The following is a 15824-nucleotide window of genomic DNA, read 5'->3' on the forward strand; positions in this document are numbered from 1 at the left end:
CGGGTAAAACTGGAAGAAATGTACACAAAAGATGATACACCAAGAGATATAAAGGTCCCCCAAAAAGCATAAAGACAAGTACAACATGCTACAAAGGTCTAACACACATCTAACTAGAGTTAGAAAAGTAGAGAAAATGAAACATAGGCAATATTTGAAAAAACACTAGTCAAAAATTTTCCAAAGCTAACACGAGACATTAGTCTCTCAAGTAAACATGTCAGGTTCTATAAACCTCAGAAGAATATGAAGAAAACCATACCCAAGTCAAAGTCAGAAAATCTTAAAAGTAGCCAAAAAAAATAAGACACAGGGCAAGGACAGTAAGACTAACAACCATTTTTTTTTTTATCAGAAACATTAGAAATGGAAGGCAATAAAATGATATCTTTAAAATAATGTCAAAACAAGAAAATAAACCAAACAATCTAGAGTTCTACAAGAAAAAATATCCTCCAATATGAAGATGAGTTAGTAAGTTTCAGATAAACAAAAGCTCAGAGAACTTGTTACAAACGAAGGGAATTCATCAAGTTAAAAGACAACAATCTCAGATGGAAGCACAGAACTAGAAGATTTAATAGAAATGAAAAGGTAACTATTTAGACGAATATACATTAATATTAATAATTAAAATAATTAAAGGGATGCCTGGGTGGCTCAGGAGTTGAGCATCTATCTGCCTTTGGTTCAGGGTGTGATCCCGGGTTCGGGGATCGAGTCCCTGCGAGGAGCCTATTTCTCCCTCTGCCTAGGTCTCTGCCTCTCTCTCTCTCTCTGTGTCTCTCATGAATAAATAAATATCTTTAAATAATAATAATAACAATGACTTGTGTGGTTTAAACAGACATAAAAGTATAAAACTTACGACAGCACTAACACAAAGCACAAATACAAAAAGGATAAATGAAGCTACACTTACATATCTCTTGCATTTCTCAAGTGCTACATCTACAAATTTAGACTGGAACCTAACCAAGGATGCACACCGTAATCTCAAAGGCAACTATTTAAAAATGCATACACATGTAAAAATGCACAGCTAAAAAACCGGTAGAGAGGAAAAAATAATGCTTGATTAGTTTTGAGAAAAGCAATAGAAAACTAATATTCTCAAATTCTACTATATCATGTTCTGCATTAAATGTATCTGGACACAACATTTTGATTAGGTGACAAATATTATTAGGATGGATTTCTAAAACCCTCACCTCTATTCTGTTTACAAAAAATCTACTTTATGGACACATATGTTAAGAGAAAAAGATACTATACACTAATCACTAATAAAAGTATGGTGAGGTCACTATATTTATATCAGTTGAGTTAAATCAAAAACCACTACTAAAAACACTAGAGGAATATTTTATTATAAAATCAGTCCAACATAAAAATTTATGTAACAATCATTTGTAGACATCTCATAACACAACTTCAAAGTCTTTAAAGCCAAAGTTGATGTACCCAAAAGTAAAAATAGAATAATCCATAATAATGGTTGGATTTTGGGGGGAGGAGATTTATTTATTTGGGGGGGTACAGTAGGGAGGGAAAAAAATAATAATATAAGCTTCCGCTTCAAACAGCTAGAAGAGACAGCAAGTCAAACCCAAAGTAGTACAGAGAAGGAAGTAACATGGATGAAAACAAAACTCAACAAATTATATGCAATCTTCCAGAGAACACAAAAAAAGGAGAAAATTTTCCAATTTTTTTTTAAAGACTGTATTTATTTACTTGACAGAGAGAAAAAGTGCGGAGATGGTGAAGGGTTGAAGGAACAGGAGAAGCTGACTCCCCACTGAGCAGGGAGCCCAACGTAGGGCTTGATCCCAGGACCCTGAGATCATGACCCGAGCCAAAGGCAGATGCTTAACCAACTGAGCCATCCAGGCAGCCCAACAATTCTCAATTCTATTATGAGGTCATCAAAACTCTGGTATCAAAACTTAAAAAGGACATTATTAGAAAAAAATCTACAAGCCAAACTTTCTCATGAGCATAGACACAAAATGCTAAACAAAATTTTAGCCAATAAATCAAAACTGTATTCAAAAGATGATGCATTATTCTACCCATAGTGCTTATTCCAAGAATGTGAGCTGGTTTAACTTTTGGAAAGCAACCACTGTAATCCACCAAATTACAAAAAAAAATAATAAAATAAAATAAAATAAAATAAAATAAAATAAAATAAAAAATAAAATAAAATAAATAAAATAAAATAATAAATAATAAAATATAAAATAAAATAAAATAAAATATCACATCTCAGTATATAAAGAAAAATTATTTGATAAAATTCAACACCTACTCATAATACAAATTTTTAAAAATTCAGGCGCATCCTTAATTTAATGAATCTAATTTACGAAAAGTTTGCAGTTAATATCTTACTGATAAAATATTAGACTCTTTCTTCTTGAATTCAGGAATAAGACAAGACTATCCACTAACACCATTATCTATTCAACATAATAAATAAACCCATAGACAAATCGATAGCATTAAGAACAGAGATAAAGCACACACAAAAAAAAGTTTGGAAAAGACACATAATTGTTGTTATTTACAGATGACATAATTGAATGCACAGAAAACCAAGAGAATCTGTAAAAAATTATTTGAATAAGGTAACTAGATATAAGATCAATATGTAAATATCAACTGGATTTCTATATATTTCCAAAAAAAAAAGAAAATGAACTTTTATTTTTTTTTTAAAGATTTTTATTTATTTATTCATGAGAGACACAGAGAGAAGCAGAGACATAGGCAGAGAGAGGAGAAGCAGATTCCATACGGGGAGCCCGACGTGGGACTCGATCCCAGAGCTCCAGGATCACGTCCTGAGCCAAAAGCAGACACTCTACTGCTGGGCCACCCAGGCATCCCAAAAATGAACTTTTAAAAGCATATATAATAGGATCAAAAAAGTGAGTAACTAGGAATGAATCTAAAAAGATGCGTAATACCTCTATATTGCAACACTGTTGAAAGAAATTAGTTTACTAAATGGAGGGATATACCTTTTTTTTTTTCTCTCTCTCTCCAGGATACACCATTTTTATTGATTGGAAGACTCAATATAGTAAAGATGGCCGTTTACCCCATAAAGATAGCCGTTTACCCCATGCTGACCTAGAAATTCCATGCAATCTCTGTCAAAATCCCATAAGGCTTTTTGAAGAAAATTCACAAGCTGATTCTAAAATTTATATGGAAATGCAAAGGAATTAGAATAGCCAGGACACTCCTGAAAAAGAACACCACTAACTGCTACAATAATTGAGATATGTGGTTGGTGCAAGGATAGATAAAAGACCAACAGAACAGAAGTGAGAAACAGATCCACACATACAGTCACCTTACTTATATTCAATGGATAAAAATCATATTTCCAATAAACGGTACTATATTAACTGAATATTCTATGAACAAAAATGAATGCTGACTCCTATGCTCAGATCATTCACAAATTTAACTTGCAATGGATCATGGATATAGACTTTTAGAAGAAAACATAAGCATATTTTCATGACTTTGATAAACTATTTCTCAAACAACATACAGAAAGAAAAACAAGATCAATAAATTGATTTTGTTTCAATTAGAAACTCTGTTCGTAAAAAGATCATAAAGAGAATAAAAATAGAATTTTCAAAATGAGAGAAGATAGCATAGTGAAGAAAACAACAAAACTAAAAGGCAACCTATGGAATGGGAGAAGATATATGCAAATGACTTATCTGATAAAGGGTTAGTGTCCAAAATACACAAAGAACTTATAAAACACAACATCCAAAAACAAGTAATCCAATTTAAAAATGGGCAGAAGACATGAACAGACATTTCTGTAAACTGATGCAGCCATTGTGGAACAGTATGGAAGTTGCTCAAAAGGTTAAAAATGCAACTGCTCTACAATCCAGCAATCATTATACTGAGTACTTACGAAAAGAGTACAAAAACACTAATTGAAGTGGATATATGTACCCTGTTACTTCCAGTACCATTATTTACAAGAGCCAAGATACGGAAGCAGCCCAAGTGTCCATCAATTGATGAATGGATAAAGATGTGGGGCATGTGTGTGCATGTGCGTGTACATATGTGTGTACAATAGAGTACTATTCAGCCATAAAAAAAGAATGAAATTTCGCCATTTGCAATGACACAGAGCCAGAGGGTATAATGCTAAGGGAGATAAGTCAGTCAGAGAAAGATAATTACTATGATTTCACTCATATGTGGAATTTAAGAAAATGAGCAAAGGGGGAAAAAAAAAACCTAGAAACAGACTCTTATTTATTTATAGAGAATACACTGATGTTACCAGAGAGGAGGTGGGTGGGGGGATGGGGTTAAATAGGTGATGAGGATTCAAGGAGTGCACTTGTAATGAGCACCAGGTATTGTATGAAATTGTGGAATCACTATATTTTCTACCTGAACCTAATTTAGCACTCACTGTATGTGTACTGGAATTAAAATAAAAACTTTAAAAAATATTACACAGCCAACAAAAGATTTATATCTAGAATATATTTTAAAAAAAAACTCCTACAAATCAATAATAAAGACAACTCAATGTAAAAATGGACAAAAAAGGCACCACAATTTTTTTTGTGATGAAAGGATTATTCTGTATCTTAACTGTAGTGGTGCTTACACAGATTTGTCAAAATTCATTAATCTGTATAACTAAAATGAGTGAATCTTATTTTATGTGAATTGTACCTCAAATGATACTTCTTCAAGAAAACCTTCCCTATCAGAATAATCAGGCCCTATTATCTCCTAGAGTTCTAAATACCTTTCCTTCATAGCATCTATTACAAATGTCATTTAAAATGTCTGTGAGGGCAGCCCGGGTGGCTCAGCGGTTTGGTGCCTGCCTTCAGCCCAGGGCCTCATCCTGGAGACCCGGGATTGAGTCCCTGCATGGAGCCTGCTTCTCCCTCTGCCTGTGTCTCTGCCTCTCTCTCTTTGTCTCTCATGAATAAATAAATGATCTTTAAAATAAATAAATAAAAAATAAAATGTCTGTGAAAAGAATGTTTGTGTAATTATTTAACATCTATCTATTGCATATGTTAAATTCTGTAAGACCTGGGTCCGTGATTGTATTTATTTATCACTTATTGCTCTCAATCACCTACTATCAAATAGAGGTATTCAAGAAATATTCACTAAATGAAAAAATTATTTTAAAATATAAGCAGCGTTTCAAATCCAATTAGGGACCAATATTTTTGTAATAACTTTCATGTTTCTTATTGTCAAAACTGCTTATTCTGTATACTCCACATCTCCATTTAGAAAACTATCAGACATCTCAAACTTGAAATCTTTAACACTAAATCTCTGAAATCTCCACCACTACCCCCCCACCCAAATCCCTTTACCCAATAGTTTCAGTTGATGGCAATTTCATCACTCCAGTTGCTCTCTGAAAACCATGGAGTCATCCCTTACATGTCTCTTATTCTCATCCTCTGCCTCCCACATTCAATTCTCAGCATATCCTTTGGAGTCTACCTTTAAAATATACCTACAATTTGACAATTCCTTCCACCTCCTCCTCTGCTACCATGGTGGTACAAGCCACCATCACATCTCTCAAGATGTTCACTGAAATAGCCTACTAACGGATTCCCGGCTTCTATTCATGCTCCTCTGTCATCAATTTTCCACACAGTGATCAGAATGAGCTTATTCAAATATGTCAATTCACTCTTCTGCTCAAAATCCTCCAAGAGCTTCCAATTTCAAGGTAAAAACTAAAGTCACTACAAGAGCTCGCAAGATAGATTTGTCCACACAACTTCCTTACATTACTCTGTTCTAGCCACAAACTTCATGTTGTTTCTTGAACAAGCTAGGCACAGTTTCACTTCAGGACCTTTCCACTGCTTGTTTCCTCTGCCTAAAACATTCAAGTCTTTGGTCAAATGTCACCTTCTCAATGAGGTCTTCCTGAGCACTCTACTTCATACTGCAAATACCACCCCCCACCTCCAGCATTCCTAATAAATCTCTCCCTGCTCTATGTTTTCCTTTTCAATAGCCCTTATCATCTTCTAATAAGTTATATGATTTAATTATTTATTGTACCTGCCTTGCTTGCTAGAACATAAAACCCAAGACAGCAGGAATATTCATCTGTTTTGCTAACTAATGTTCTAAAAGTACCTAACTATTGTTGAGACACAGTATGCGCTTAATATTTAGGAAATAAATGAACTCTCGAACTTAAATTATTTAGTATAAAATTCTGACTATAAAATTATCTTCAATGTTTCTTTAAAATATAAAAATATCACCATAAAACATAATTTTTAGTTTAATAATCCTTCCTCTGTGCAACTATCATTCATATAACTGTCATTAGTATACATTCCCACAAGGAGGCACTAAAATGACACACAGAAATAGGAGATTTAAAAATATTATGCAAACAGGAGGAATATATATGTATATATTTATATTTATATATGCATACATATATAAATACTGCCAAAAGCTAACAGATGACCAGTACATACACAAATAAAAAGAGTCCGACTGGTCAACCAAGAATGGATCCAAAAGCCTTATCATTACATTTGTCTTACTTCCTAGTCCTATGTCAATCTCACCAAAAATTAGTTCTATACATATCTGAGACAGTTCAGAAAGATCTCCTTGATTCCTTACTAATTCTGTAAGAAATGTCAGAATACCACCATGAGTAGCCTTGAACTGATATAGGTTTTTGATCTTACCAAATGATTTCCTCAATTTAATAATCTTAAAAATAATAATCTCATCAGTTATTATATCATCTTGTCCCCAAGCTAATACAGAATTTAGTCCTGCTATAAAACCTGACCAGTTGAACTTTCGCAACTAGCAACATTTTCCACTTATTTTCACAACATGATCCTCCAAACTTCCTAAGGAGTTATACCCCCAAATGATTCACTTACCAACAATATTCTCCTCAGTTAGTAATAGGTTCCCCAGAAACTCAACCTTCATTTTTGAAATAGCAAACACTCTCACCATAACAAATGCAATGTTATACTATCTCCACTATGAAAAACTAAGCCTACCTAGCCCTAATGATGTTAACTACTAAGCAGTCACTCCATATCCATATAATCTTAGGGAATGAAGTATTAGCCTTCTTCCCAGACCAGGAGAATTCTCTGGTATATACTTCCAAAGAACTAATCCCCTCCTAAAACATTGGGAGACAGAATCTAAGACTTTCTTAGGTTTGTAATAATACCATCAGTTAAGAAACAGGAATGTATGTATTTGTTTAATCTTGAATTTATTATATTTTTACATCTATACCAATCTCGCTAAATTACAAAGTAATGTGCAATCATTACAAAAACATTAACAACGCAAACAGGAAGCATTGTTAACGTGTGTGTGTGTGTGTGTGTGTGTGTGTTTAGCTTTTAAAAGTAGGGTCACACTATTGTGTGATTTCTTTCGTTCTACTGTAGGAATTACTCTTTATCAACATATAATTCAAGAGTGTAGAATTCAATGATACAAGCTATAAAAATTTTTAACCCACCCTCAATACTGAGACTAGTTCTCAATTTGTTCTTGTTTTGCTAATGTAAACAATGCTTAAATTAACAGTCCCATAGAAAAACTTTTCTGCACTTATTCTGTGCAAATTAAGAGTGAATTACTTAATTCCCAACATTTAGGTTCTTTTTTTTCTCAAACAGAAACGCTTCTCCTTTAGAGAAGTGAGCTAGTGAGCTACATTATTTTCAATTGTGACAAAGGGAGAATCTTTGGGTTTCTTAGTACAGGCAGAAGCTACTTTTGCTAATTTAATAATAGTCTGCCAAAAACTGTACATACATACATATATATACATATATACACAAATATTTATAAATCCTCAGTAAGATATAACCAATCTCTTTACATATGTGGGCTGAATAAGTGCCTGAATCTCATATATACTGTCTAGCAGAGTTATAACATGATTCTTTTCTAGGATTCTGAAATGACATAAGCAATGGTACAGGAAAATGCTCCCCATAAATCAATTCTTTACAAATTATAGGGTTACCTCTTTTGTGAAACTTTCCCTAATACTTAAGAGCAGAATTAATCACTTCTACTATGTAAAATAGATTTTAAATGTCCAGTACTTCTAAAATAACATGTATTATACTGTACTATTACCATCTGCTGTCTTTAATTTCATTTACAGGACTTTTTGGCATACAAAAAGTCTTATTTTACTTTTTTTAAAAGGATAAAAGCAGCATCTTCTTTATAGTTTCCTCCTTTGCTTTCGTTCTCACAGAAGTCTTCCTCACCTCAAAATTATTTAAATAACTGATGGCTTCCTTAATTCATCCTAAATATCAAATAACAGACTTTAAAAGACATTTCATTCATGATCTTGCTTCTGTTTTTAACACCAAAATTTTTTTTTTGTTTTTTTTTTTTTAATTTTTTATTTATTTATGACAGTCACACAGAGAGAGAGAGAGAGGCAGAGACACAGGCAGAAGAAGGAGAGGGAGAAGCAGGCTCCGTGCACCAGGAGCCCGACGCGGGATTCGATCCCGGGTCTCCGGGATCGTGCCCTGGGCCAAAGGCAGGCGCCAAACCGCTGCGCCACCCAGGGATCCCAACACCAAAATGTTTTAATTAGACACCTCTTATTGTGCAGCACCATACTACATACAAGAGGAAGACTCAGAAAGTAGCTATAGTAGGTGAATAAATCATAAATGACCATTACATTTCTGACTAAAAGAACTCCATGTTTATACCATTCACTTGAAATAGTAAATAGAAAATTCAAGGTTATGGGCCTTTTTCTTTAACAGCAAGAAACAGCATAGGGGGAGCTGAGGGAAATGGTGTCTTGTCCACACTGCGCTGAGAGACCTATGGAATACCCAAATGGATACATCTATTGGAAACTGGATTCATGTTTCACTCAGGCATAAAGACAGATATTTGGGAGTCAGTGATGTATAAGTGGAGCCTGAAGTCAGGAATATAAGAAACCAGAAGTATGAATGAAATCTCCCAGAAAGAGTGTATATGATAAAAAAAATGTTCAAGAATAGAATATCAACAATTGATGGGCATGTTAAAGGTAAGAAGCTGAAGAGGCACCTGGGTGGCTCAATAGTTGAGCGTCTGCCTTTGGCTTGAGATTCCCAGAGTCCCGGGATCGAGTCCACATCAGGGTCCCAGCAGGAAGCCTGCTTCTCCCTCTGCCTATGTCTGCCTCTATGTCTCTCATGAATAAATAAATAAAATCTTTAAAAAAAAAAAAAAAAGATAAGCTGAGTAGCTAGAAAGGTAAAAAGAAAACTATCACAGAAGTCAAACTAATGTTTCAAAGGAGAAAGAAGTCAACATCGCACTGACTAAATATACATTATTGTGTTTATCAAACACTCAAAACTTAAAAATTCTTAAAGTGATGCCAATATTTAAGAAAGTTCTTTCCATGGGAGCATGAGTGGCTCAGTCTCAGGATCCTGGAATAGAGCCCTCCAGCAGGCTCCCTACTCATTAGGGAGTCTGCTTCTCCCTCTGCCCCTCACCCTGCTCATGCTCTCTTTCTCTCTCTCTCTTGCTCACTCTCTCAATAAATAAATAAAATCTTAAAAATTCTTTCCACACTTCTAAATAAGAATGCAAACACTTTCATTTTTTAAAAATAAGAAACAGAACTGTGGATGGCAAGGTTGTATGTGGACAGAAAAGGATAAAGTATGTACTTATATCAGCTTTTATTTGCATAAAAAAATCTAAGATAGAGACAGAGTGGGCTTTTGTATGACCTTTTGTAGTTTTTGATGTTCTGACCATATCAAAGTACTACCTATGCTGAAAGTGAAGGTAAAATTTATAAATGAAATATAGTATGCTAATCTGTAAGATGTTCCACATCTCTAAGCACACGTTCTTTCACTTCAGGTAGATCATACCTGTCAGTGAATTCTGTAACGCCAAATTTTAGTCAATGAATTACTTTAAAACAGATGTTTTGCCAGTACTGAATCTAAAGACTACACATTATCACTTTTACTGAAGCTTGTGTAATGAGAGGTTAATCAAATGCTATCCAAGGGTTGCTGAGAACATCAAGTGCACATCACCAAAAAAAAAAAAAAAAAAAGAAAGAAATGCAACTTAGGAAATATAAAACGTAAGACTACTGTACTTACTCTAAATCAATTTGTATTAATAGTCCAGACTTTTATCCTTTGTAGAGAATACACAATAAACAAAAATAATCTTTAATAGGCTTAAAATTCAAGAAGTATATCTGGTTAAATTGGGAATTTTTTAAACCTTTTTTAAGGAATTTTTTAAAAACTCAAATACTCAATGAATTAAGTGAAAAGCAAGATAAGCAATTCCTATCAGCCTCCAACCTTCTTTTAAAATTAGGAGACATGCTGATATACTCAACCTCAGGGGATGTCACTGTCAAGTCTCCCAACTCTCTCCCTTACCCTTCGTATGTATTCAGAATTGAATCCTGCTAGTCTTACTTCAAACACTCCTGAATCAGACTTCTCTTTCTGTTTATACTTCCAACTGTGTACTACCTTCATCTTCATTATCATCAGTATTTTCTATGTACCCCCTCCATGTTAATTAACCTACCTGAGACTCCGTAGGTGAATTGTTTATTTTAGTCCTCATAACAATACTACAGAATAAGGATTACCTTCTCATACTGTAAAAATAGTTTGTGGTACACGACATCAAATGAAGTTGCTAGTACCAGGATAGGAATATTTTCTTTAATTTGCTTATCTTCAGAATGTCACTGGATGTTTCATTTAAAAAGCATGGAAATATAAGGTCTTCAATTCCTAGATGCACATTAGACTTACCTGAGAAGCTTTTAAAATATGCAGCCAGGGTAGATAAACACAAGACTATGATTGTCCATGTTCTTTCCAGCTCTACAATTTTTAATTCTGTGAAATATTTCCAGTCTGTAGGTTTTAAAATGAACTACAATAGAAAGACTCTTTATTCCCCAAGTTTTTCCCAAATAAAAATAACTTTTCTTTGGGGTGCCAGGGTGGTATAGTTGGTTGAGTGTCCAACTTTTGATTTTGGCTCAGGTCGTGATCTCAGGATCGTGAGATCAAGCCTCGAGTTGAGCTCCACACTGAGTGGAGTCTGCTTGAGATTCTTTCCCTCTCCCTCTGCCCCTTCCACTCAGGTGCATGCATGCTCACTCTCTCTCTCAAATAAATAAGTCAATCTTAAAAAAATAAATAAAAACTTCTTGATTTAAGCTGTCCTCTCATAATTCTTTCCTAAATCACTGGTGTCTACCATTTTGTATACACTAATACTACCGAACAACAAAAATAAGTGACCAATAACTAATATTAGGCTAAAACTTAAAAATCCAATTTATTCAAAGTATATTTGAGAAGGAAAGACTGACATACAACATAATCATAATGTCTACTGGCAAAATATTCCTAGTTCATATATGAAAATAGTCAATGGTTTATGCTACTTCAGAAAGTAAATACCAACCCTCAAGTGATGCCTCCAAGGTTTATCTAGATAAAGAGAGCTCCGGGTGCATATACTAAAGAAGCCAGAGTAGGGTACGTTTTCAATTACGTCAGCTTTTTATAACTAGATGGTCTTTTTCCATGCCGCCTTTGCTGTTCAGTTACACTGATTATATTGTATGCCTGCCTATAGATTACACTCCCTCGTTTCTGATTAGTTGTTTCCCGGCTAAGGGCTTAAAATTTAAGAAACAAACTTCCTAAAATATATATAAGGTTAAGAATAAATAAATAAATATATGAACGGATAATGCTTTTGTAGTAAGAATACATAGGGCCCAAATAAAAAAGTAAAATGCCTAAGTGTTAATGCACTGGATTTATAAGTTATTTTTCTCCTTATAGATCTTTTTCCATTTATTCCTGGTTTTTGAACTCTTGACTTTCTTTCAAATAAGAGAAGCTTGCTAGATGTAGCCTAGTCCCAGATATATGAAATGGTACTATAAATACATAATTTCTCTTTTGGGGGATATGAAAAAAACCTAAAAGTTGAATCTGTATATAATTATGAGCATACTTCCAATTCTCACTAGTTAAATGAAGTGAAAAACTATTCTGGAAAACCTTTTTTTTTTTTTTTTTTTTAACCCCAAAACATACAGTTCTTTTTCACAGTCAAAATTTCTCAAACTATACTTATTTACTAGCATATTCTCTCTCCCTTTTGGCAGACTGGTTGCATTATCTCTAGTTTTCCCAAATTTACATTACTTCCTATTTCATCTCTAATCCTTCTAACTGATTTTTCCCTCTCTCTAGCCCCACTTTTCTTTACTGGCTCAAGTCTCTCTTATGAGAGACTTATCCTCTTATCCTCTCTACTATGAGGGTATATTTATTTCTATTTTTTCAAAAACTTCTCCTCCTTTGTTAACTCCTCAAGCAATTTGACCTTCAAAACGCTCATATCTTTTTAATAAAAATTTGACCATGTGTTTTAAACTTTGACCAATATTAGGAGGCAAAAATTTTATTTCAAAATATACAAATGGCAGTTTTTATATTTAGTAAAATATGATGTAAAATGGTAACTCCATATTAAAGGAGTGAAATAATGGTAGATGGTAACAAAATGTGTCTCTTTCCCTTTTGCTGTTTTTTCTTTTAAAGATTTTATTTAAAAAAAAAAAAAGATTTTATTTATTTATGAGAGACACAGAGAGACAGGCAGAGAGACACAGGCAGAGGAAGAAGCAGGCTCCATGCTGGGACCCTGAAGCGGAACTCGATCCCAGGACTCCAGGATCACACCCTGGGGCAAAGGCAGGTGCTGAACTGCTGAGCCACCCAGGGATCCCTGAAATAGTAAGTTCTAAGACATCTTTTTGGACCAAAATGAATTTCCATGATAGCTCAACTTTACCACACCGGCATCTCAATAATTACTATCTTCCTGAAGAAGGGCAAGAGAAATTAGTAAGATACATGATCTGACCAAATATTTTTGTACTCTACATAAAGGCTAGAGAATATGAGACATAGGGACACCTGGGTGGCTCCCTGCATGGACCCTCTTCTCCCTCTGCCTATGTCTCTGCCTTTCTCTGAGTCTCTCATGAATAAATAAATAAAATCTTAAAAAAAAAAAAAAAAAAAAGAACACGAGACATATTTGAGAGGCTGTAATGTTTAAGGCTGGAAGACATTTCCACATTTTATGGAGACAGTATTTCAAATCAAGACAACCTGGAAAAAATCTACAGTTTATACAGTATCATAAGTTACACAAAGAATTTCAATTCGCTGGGTAGAAGGAAGAAGGAGGAATACAGAATCAGCAGAGGACATTTTACCACATCCCAACTACTCACAAGATTCTAATAAGACTACCTAAAGGGAAACGTCCCCCTTTCCACTGTCAATGCCCTGAGACTTGAATCTCTGCCATAATTAGTTGTTACTGACGAGAACATATTGAGACTGTCATTATCTTCAGATGTTTTAGAACAGGGAAACAAGTTTAAGAATCACTTAATTATAGGTCACCATGGTGATGATAAGCTAAATTCTTAACCTACTACTTTAACCTATAATTTAGTCCCCAAACTATAAGTGGACCCAGTCACATCACATTTTTTCAAAATTAACACCTAAATACAAGAATAATGCGAGACCAAAAAAACAAAAAACAAAAAACAAAAACCTGAAAATAATTAAGGTAATCATTTCTGTGACAACATAATAAATCAATCAAGACACTGCCGGTTGTAAAATTCAAACTCTATGAAGACCTAGCCAAGTTCTACCCATATACTCCAACTTAAGAGCAAATCGGGGATCCCTGGGTGGCGCAGCGGTTTAGCGCCTGCCTTTGGCCCAGGGCACGATCCTGGAGACCCGGGGTCGAATCCCACATCGGGCTCCCGGTGCATGGAGCCTGCTTCTCCCTCTGCCTATGTCTCTGCTTCTCTCTCTCTCTCTCTCTCTCTGTGACTATCATAAATAAATAAAAATTTTAAAAAATACATCTTTAAAAAAAAAAAAAAGCAAATCGATCAGGATTTTATTTCCTTTCCTAGTAGCAACGAGACATGATTGCGTAATGCACAAACTGCTTTCAGTAAGGCCAGAGTTCAAATCCCATGCTACCATTTACCAACTATGGGTCCCCAGGCATGTTAATTAATCTACCTGAGACTCCGTTTCCTCAACTACAGAATGGAACTAATATCCTAAAGGTTTCTGAGGATGAAATACTGAAGGGACTCAATGCATAGTAGTCATTCTGCAAGTGTCTGTTCTCTCTCCAAAGAAACAGTTATATTTGAAAATCCATAAAAGTAACTAATATTCTGTTACTTATTCCTTGGACAGCAAAACAATACAATTCTAGTACTTTAAAGAATCACCTAAGGTGATTAGCACATTCAAACAACTCTCTACGAAGACAACAAAAAAAGCTCAACAAATATTTTTAAAATATGCTTAAAGATATGGAAGAGTACACAAAGAAGTAGCAAATGATCAGGCCGAGAAGTAGCAAATGATCAGGCCGAGTTCAGAAGGAAAAAGGAAAATCCAGAGAGGTGGGCCCAAACTTGGGAGGGGGTGGGGAGTGAGTAACATTTGCTATGGGTACATTAGCCAATCTATAAAGCCAGCTGATAATTTCCCAAAACTGGTAAAAGACATAAATTCACAGATTTCAGAAATCTCAACACACAAGCAGAGTAAATAAAAGAAATCCACACCCATACAGCAAAATTTCAGAAAACTCTAGACAAAGCAAAAAATAGATTACCTTCAGAATAGTAACACCAATAACTAAATTTCCAAGAGATACAAGATGGAAACAACAATCTGTCCCAGCAACAAAATTCAATAAGAACGATGGTGAAATAATTTTTCAGATCACCAAACAACAAACAAACCTAAGGTATTTGTCACAAGCAAATCAGTCCTAAAGAAAATACTAAAATATGTTCTTTAGGGAAGAAAAAGAAAATGATCTGAGAAAAGAGGTTGTAAATGAAGGGAGAAATGAAAAGCATGAGAAATGGTAACAATGATAACACTAAGAGCAAACCAGTGAGAAGATATTAAGTCTTTAAGTACATAATTTCCAAACTAGAAGAGAAAAAAGGAACAAAAATAAAAGGCTTTTGTTTATCTAAAAGAAAAAAGGAATATAGAATAGATAAGACAAAGTACACTGTATGATGGTAACTTTAAACTTAGATACATGAGTGATTGATTATATTCAATATAAACGGATAGATTTAATGTTCCAATTAAAAGATTGCTAGACTGGATTTTTTTTAAAACCTACATGCCATTCATAAAACATTACCTGTAATAATACAAGGAAATAGAAAGGTGAATATACCATGCAAACACTAAAGAAAACCAACTGAGCTATTCTAATATCAGATAAGTAGACATTAAGACAAAATGCAATTATTAGACATAAAGAGGGGAATACTTCATAATGACAAATGTTACAAAGAACCAGAAAGCTGTAAATGTTCTAAAGTATATATGCACTTACTAACAATGTCGCAAAATGTCATATTAAGAAAAAACTTGGAAGAGTTATAAGAATAAGATATAATCCACAATTATACATTTTAAACATACATCTCTCAGTAACTGACATAACAAAGCATCAGAAAAGTTAAAAATAGTAAAGCTATAGAAGATTCAAACAAGATGACCACACTTGACCCAATAAACATATACAGGCATTCAGGGGCTAAATACACATTCTCTTTAAGTACA

At 34.1% G+C, this 15824-nt stretch overlaps 2 protein-coding genes across 7 annotated transcripts in view; one reads left to right on the forward strand and one right to left on the reverse strand.

Moving 5' to 3' along the window:
• SS18 (SS18 subunit of BAF chromatin remodeling complex) overlaps nt 1-15824 on the reverse strand; it is an 80744-nt gene that overhangs the window by 47048 nt on the left and 17872 nt on the right. The gene's annotated exons all lie outside the window — the stretch shown is intronic.
• Nucleotides 1-15824, forward strand: part of PSMA8 (proteasome 20S subunit alpha 8) — a 123261-nt gene that overhangs the window by 31347 nt on the left and 76090 nt on the right. The gene's annotated exons all lie outside the window — the stretch shown is intronic.

This window comes from Canis lupus, chromosome 6 (genome assembly GCF_048164855.1).
Source record: "Canis lupus baileyi chromosome 6, mCanLup2.hap1, whole genome shotgun sequence".
Lineage (NCBI taxonomy): Eukaryota > Metazoa > Chordata > Mammalia > Carnivora > Canidae > Canis > Canis lupus.